Raw genomic sequence first — 6,000 nt, 5'->3', positions numbered from 1 at the left:
AGGACGCATGTGAATTTTTCAATAAAACGCCACTGCCTTAGCGTCGCTCTAGACAGAGAAACATCGAATGTGTGGACTTCAAACAATTCATTCGTAGCACTGAATGGCCATTCCATGTATCTATGTTCTAAGGATAAAAACCTTAATGAATTGAACTTTCATCTCAGAAAATGAAAAGTTGTAAATTTCTCGGAATCTGTATTCCTCTGTAAACATTATGTATACCGATATTTTGAAGGTAAACTGGACTTAACGTTCACCTACATCCTAAATGAAGACGATATTGTGATGGTGGAAAAAGTGTAGTGGTTGAATAAATCATCCTAGTTGAAATCAAGTTATTCAGTTTTTTGTTTAATTATGGATTTTCATCAAGTATAAGTTTACATCAATTCAACAGTTTAGTTGAGTTTATAAATCCAGAATTGGAATTTTCTTTCATACGAAAAATTTCAGGGCATTCTTCAGATAATCCCCCTCCCGTTAAACAGTTACAGTCACCGAAAAGTGAAATCCTCTCGTTGGTATTCAAGACTCGCAAAGCTTTCCCCTAAAAAATGATGTTTTGACATTGAACTTTCTGGCTGCTTTATTCAATGAAAAGTCCTGATGCCGAATAACCCAATGAGGACCTATTAGGAGTCACAATCATGCATATTCCCATCCAGCCCAATCATACGCGTTGGGGAGGGCGCAAACGCTTTTCCGAGAGCGCCAATTTTCCATTTTCCAGTATTCCGCGTCGTAACCTCAAGCAAGCAGCTTCGTCGAGTGCCGTCTCGCATTGTTGCGTTGTCCGTCACGAAAAAGTTGAAAAAACTTAGTGGGGAACAATCTTGTTTCAAGGTAGGATTTTCATTGAGACCCATCTGTTAGCCAAATGAAATCGAAAAGAAACAATAATCAATAATCAGCATCAAAAATTAATGAGCATGTTACCAAAATCCTTACGATGAAAAAAAAACAAAAAACTAAAAACAAAATCAAATGACCAAAAGATTCGCCCAACCTTACTGAAAAAAACCCTATAATTCCCTACGGCTTTCGACTTATTACGATCCCAGTCAAATCCAAATGATCGTAACCATAGACTAAAAAAAAGTTTTTTCAATTTACGATGGTACCCCTTCTATACCCTTGCCTTGAATATGTTCTAATATTATATACGAGGATATATTGAATAATTCTTAGCCTACTATAAAATATTTTGTTACTCAACATATTCTCCTCTAAATTGGATACATTTATTGCAGCGAACCTGCAATGTCTCTAGACCTTTCAAAAAAAATGTTCCTTCTTGCTCTGCAAACCAGACCTCCACAGATTTTATTACCTCCTCGTTGGAAGAAAATTTACAACCTTTTGAACTTTTTATCAGTTGAGGAAAGAGATGATAGTCGGATGGGGCCAAATCTGGTGAAAAAGCTCTGTTCTAGTAATTCAAACCCTAAATCACGAATTTCTTGCATGGCAACATGCATGCATTGTGTGCAGGGGCGTTGTCCTGCAAAAACAAAACACTTTTGGATAGCTTTCCGCGTCTTTTCTCTTTAATTTTTTCCCGTAGAGTGGTCATAAACATGTCGAACTTTAAAACGTAAAAATGCAAACCCTACTTTCAACCCTCTGCGACAGGTGCATCCCCCAATTTCTTAAACATGAAGTATAGGCTTGTGATACATCATTTAAAAGGTCGAGTCATTCTATATTGTGAATTAAAAAATTTGGGGTTGTATTTATTTTTCGAATGGGGTTGAAGGTAGGGTTCGCTTTTTACGAAAAGGAATGACAATTTAAAATGTAAATTCGACGTATTTTGGGATTTTTCATAAATATGTACAGTAACCAAGATGCTTTATTGCATTTGTCTTTTCCACTCTGTATAATTAATTATTCAGGTAACTTATGGACCATTAAGAGATTATTAATCTGCTATACACCATTCAGTACTAATTGACTTCAATAGGCCTAGGTACTCAAGTATTACACTCACGCTATTATAGATTGTAACTACAAAGTGGCGCGTGTCCCGAAGTTCATCATAAATCTACTGAGTCCATTCAATATTTTCGATTATAAATGTTCTTATTTATTATAATGGATCATCAGTATACTCAGTGGTGTCAGTTCATTTGCACTCCTATAAGGCCTTTGGATCGTAAGTCAATTATGTAGCGATCCCTTATCTTACCTTTTATTATCAATAATGCAATTTTCATCGGGAAATATTTAATAGATAAAGAGATATGATGAAAAGCTGTATCATCAATTAATAATTGACTTCATGAATTACCTACTTATTCAATACCAGAAGTAATCACGCCACTAGTGAATTTAATTTATCCAATATTATGGCAGATGTATAAATATTCTTGAACACTGATATGACAAGGGAGAAAGAACGAAAGAAGCCAGAGAATGTTTATAGCATTCTTAAGGGGACTGACTGAATAAAAATCAGAAAAAAGAGCCCTATTAATATTAATTATTCGTAATCTAATTTGGTTGACTGTAATCCTCTTGTGTTCCACTTTCAACATTGTACCTCTACTGTGATTCTGGAAATAAAACGCCATATAAGCTTGCGTAGAGGACCATTATTCTCTCGATTATTCTCCAATAAATATTCTTCTGGAATTGAATTATTATAACAGTTGCGCCGAGATGGATGAAATTTTCAAATTTGTTGCTCTTTCAGAATGTGTATCACATTTCCATCTACGGTTACTTTCATTAAGGGATAAACGACTCGAAAGCTGACCTTCGAAAAATCCTGAAAAAGATGGGTTCAGTTAAAAATTCGTCAAGACCGAACGGTTGCACCTAGATGGATGGAATTCTCAGATTTATTACCAGAGTTGTAACCATCTACGGTTACTTTTATAGAGAGAAAGCTGACTCATTTAAAAGGGTGGACCTCAAAAAACAACATTGATATTTGTTTTTTGAATGAATAAGGAAGAAATTTCTTGCAAAAGAAATTTGTCTCTTTCTACCCCTGCTTGAATTCATTTCTGTCAGTTTTCTGGTTTCTGAAAAAAAAATAAAAAAATTGCTTTTCGGGTGTCTGCTATTTTAGTGGAGCTCTATCTAAGCAGGGGCCGTTCAAAAATAAACTGAGTTATATTTTTGAGAATGAATCACCTTTTAAATTTTTTCGTAACTATTCATTTACACCCTGCAACTATATTTAGTATTATCTTCTCAAAATAATGATTAAGTAACTTAAAAACTCATTTAGTGGAATAGTTAATGCATATTTTAATTTTAGTGTAATCTATTCGAAGTGGTATTCATTATTATACATAAAAGGGGTCCTTAATTGGTAGTACAATTATTGTATGGACTCCGTTGAGGAGAAGAGATAAGAAGCTCAAGAAAATAGATGGGAAATTGCCCAAGCTTCTGTTATATATATGCCCACTGTTAATTTCAAATCAAATATCCGTGTTGAATACATTGATGCCTGATTAATATAAATTACCCCTTAGTTGACTTAGAAATTTTAGGAAAATAAAGTTGTCTTCAATTATTATTGTTTATATATATAAATGAAACACCCCATAGAAGAGGAATTTGTTTTTCACTCGTACAAATATTTTAACAGAAGAATTTGGAGGTCAAAAGAAAAATTTTTTCCGATTCCTGATAAAAAGATATCGTCATTTTAAGTTTTCATAATGATCTGTGCACCCCTAGAAAAACAAAATTACCTTCAGAATAACTAGCTAAATTTGTGACACTACATATCTATGGATCTTTTGAGCAGAGTTGTATTCAGCCAAAGTACCCAATTCTTGAAATTTCACATTTCAAATTTTTGTATTTGTGTTTTTTGGTATTTTTATGGTACGTAAAGGTCATAATGAGAAAACTTGAAGACGTGGGTGATATCTTGTGTTCGAAAAAGATTCATCAAATAAATGAAAATCTATATTCCGAAAGTAATAAGTACTTCTAAGTATTTCTTTTTAATTTCAGTCACATTACAATTCGTAAAATTACAATTCGTAAAACAAGAATAACATTTCCTACATTTCTGCTAGCAAGTAGATATTTACGACTATTCATGATAAAAGGATGTTGTTTTAATCATAAAACATTTTCAGAAAATTGTCAGTTTCATGTGTATATTTGATTCTAACATTCTAATTCGAATTGAAGGAGAATAATTTCCAATAAATGCTCGCTAGGTATATGTTTCTTCGTAAATGTTATCAAGATTCAGGTGTAGACTCCTACGGCTTCTGTGAAACGAATAATGCCCTGACCTGAAATCAAAGTGTCTTCCATGATTGCCCAGCTTGGCGCCTTTGGATTTGATTGGAAGGAAATCTACTGGGCATTAGGGAGAATTTATGTGCTTTTGAGTAAAACGAAAACCTGACACCTTCGTACCCTGTCATTTATAAAATCCGCAATAATGGGAGAGTTTGAATGTGGAGAACGGTTAATTTACATGCTGTTAGTTCATCGGAATTTCATCAATAATTCAAATATGAACATGAAATACTGATATAACTATACTATTTACACGGAAAATTTTAATTAAAATTCAGGAAACGTAATCGATTGGCGCTATCCTAGAGTATTGGTATACGTGAACGTGGTCCAAGTAATCAGTAGTGGTTTGACAATTTGGGTTCTATAAATTGTATAAATTATGTGTAACATATTACCTTTGGTATGAACCTTTGGGCTTCTTATTTTTGGGAGACTTTTGTTTGTGTCTGGGACGTCCAATTTTTTTTCCAGTATGTATTCTGATCTAGCGAAATTTTGTTGAAGTTTCCATACAGGGTGTTTCATATTCAAAAATACATATCTCAACTGCGAGTAGAGGACACTCTGACGAATGCAAATAACCTATCGCGTATATACAATGCCTATTGTAGATGATATATGGACAAGTTTCTCGTCTTATGAAAGAACCAGGTTTCTTGACTTTACCAGTAGATGGAGATGTGCAGGCTATACTACATCCTCACTAAAAATGAATAAAAGATACCGCGATCGCAAACTTACGACTTTCGGAAATATGGCAATTTTTCAGAATAAAAAAAGGCTCCTTTAACACATTCAATTCCTACATTTTCCGAAGTATTTGAGTAAATTATATAGTTATACAGGGTGTTCTGGCAGAGTAACTGTAAGAATAGAAAAATGTAGCATCTTATGACCACAGTCTCCTTCTATTAGTTCTTTCATTTCTATGCTTCTTACTCAATTTCTGCAAAATTCAAATTTTGTGGAAATTGGTAAAAAGCATAGAAAGAATGACATTGTCGGAAGGAGACTGTTCTTGTTATAGGAAGTTCTATTTTTCTGTGTTCGTCAAAAGTTGAAACCATAGAAATATTGAGAAAATAGGTATTTGACCATTTTCTATTATTTATATTGATACAAACCATATGATGATATATAATTTTGGAATCAGTAAAAATTAAGCTTTCAAAAAAATGGACAGAAATATAGTGTTCCCATTCAAAAAAACATAACTTTGGGTCATAGCTTCTTAATTAAAAATCCTGCTAAAAAGGCAAGCACGCCACTGGATTCTACTTAAAAAAGTGCCCGTATAATGTTTTCATTTCAGAGCTCTACCATCAGTATTAGCAGAGATATATGTTTATTTCGAAATCGCCGTTTTTCCCATTTTCGCTTATAACTCGAAAACAAAAGAAGGTGGTCAAAAATGACAACTATACTCTTCTTAGTTTCTCAGAAAAAGAGAACGAGAATGGGGTCTCAGATTTTGTCTATCTCCTATGGTTTGAAAGCTGTAGTGCTAAAACATCGAAATTTGCCCACCCTGTACATGCTCTAATCCGAGATGAAGTAGTACCTGGTGAGTACGGATTGACTATAAAAAACTAATAATTGGCTTTTCCCAGAAAGATACAGGGTGATTTTCGAAATTCTAGGAAATACTGAGATCATCACCGAAACCAAACTTATCGACGGAATTTATTGAAACTTGGGAGGTTATTGACACATACT

The 6,000-nt window shown here is 33.7% G+C and overlaps 1 protein-coding gene across 1 annotated transcript in view; it reads left to right on the top strand.

The window, feature by feature from the left end:
• The first annotated feature begins 729 nt into the window (after positions 1 to 729).
• Positions 730 to 6,000, top strand: part of LOC123314173 (calcitonin gene-related peptide type 1 receptor-like) — a 97,943-nt gene continuing 92,672 nt past the window's right edge. The window contains exon 1 of the mRNA XM_044899294.1: positions 730 to 846. The gene's annotated coding sequence lies outside the window, so the exon portion shown is untranslated. The remainder of the gene's footprint in view (positions 847 to 6,000) is intronic.

This window comes from Coccinella septempunctata, chromosome 5 (genome assembly GCF_907165205.1).
Source record: "Coccinella septempunctata chromosome 5, icCocSept1.1, whole genome shotgun sequence".
In the NCBI taxonomy this organism is placed as follows: Eukaryota; Metazoa; Arthropoda; class Insecta; order Coleoptera; family Coccinellidae; genus Coccinella; species Coccinella septempunctata.
Note: the sequence above shows the minus strand (reverse complement) of the source record. Positions and strands in the feature narration are given on the sequence as shown.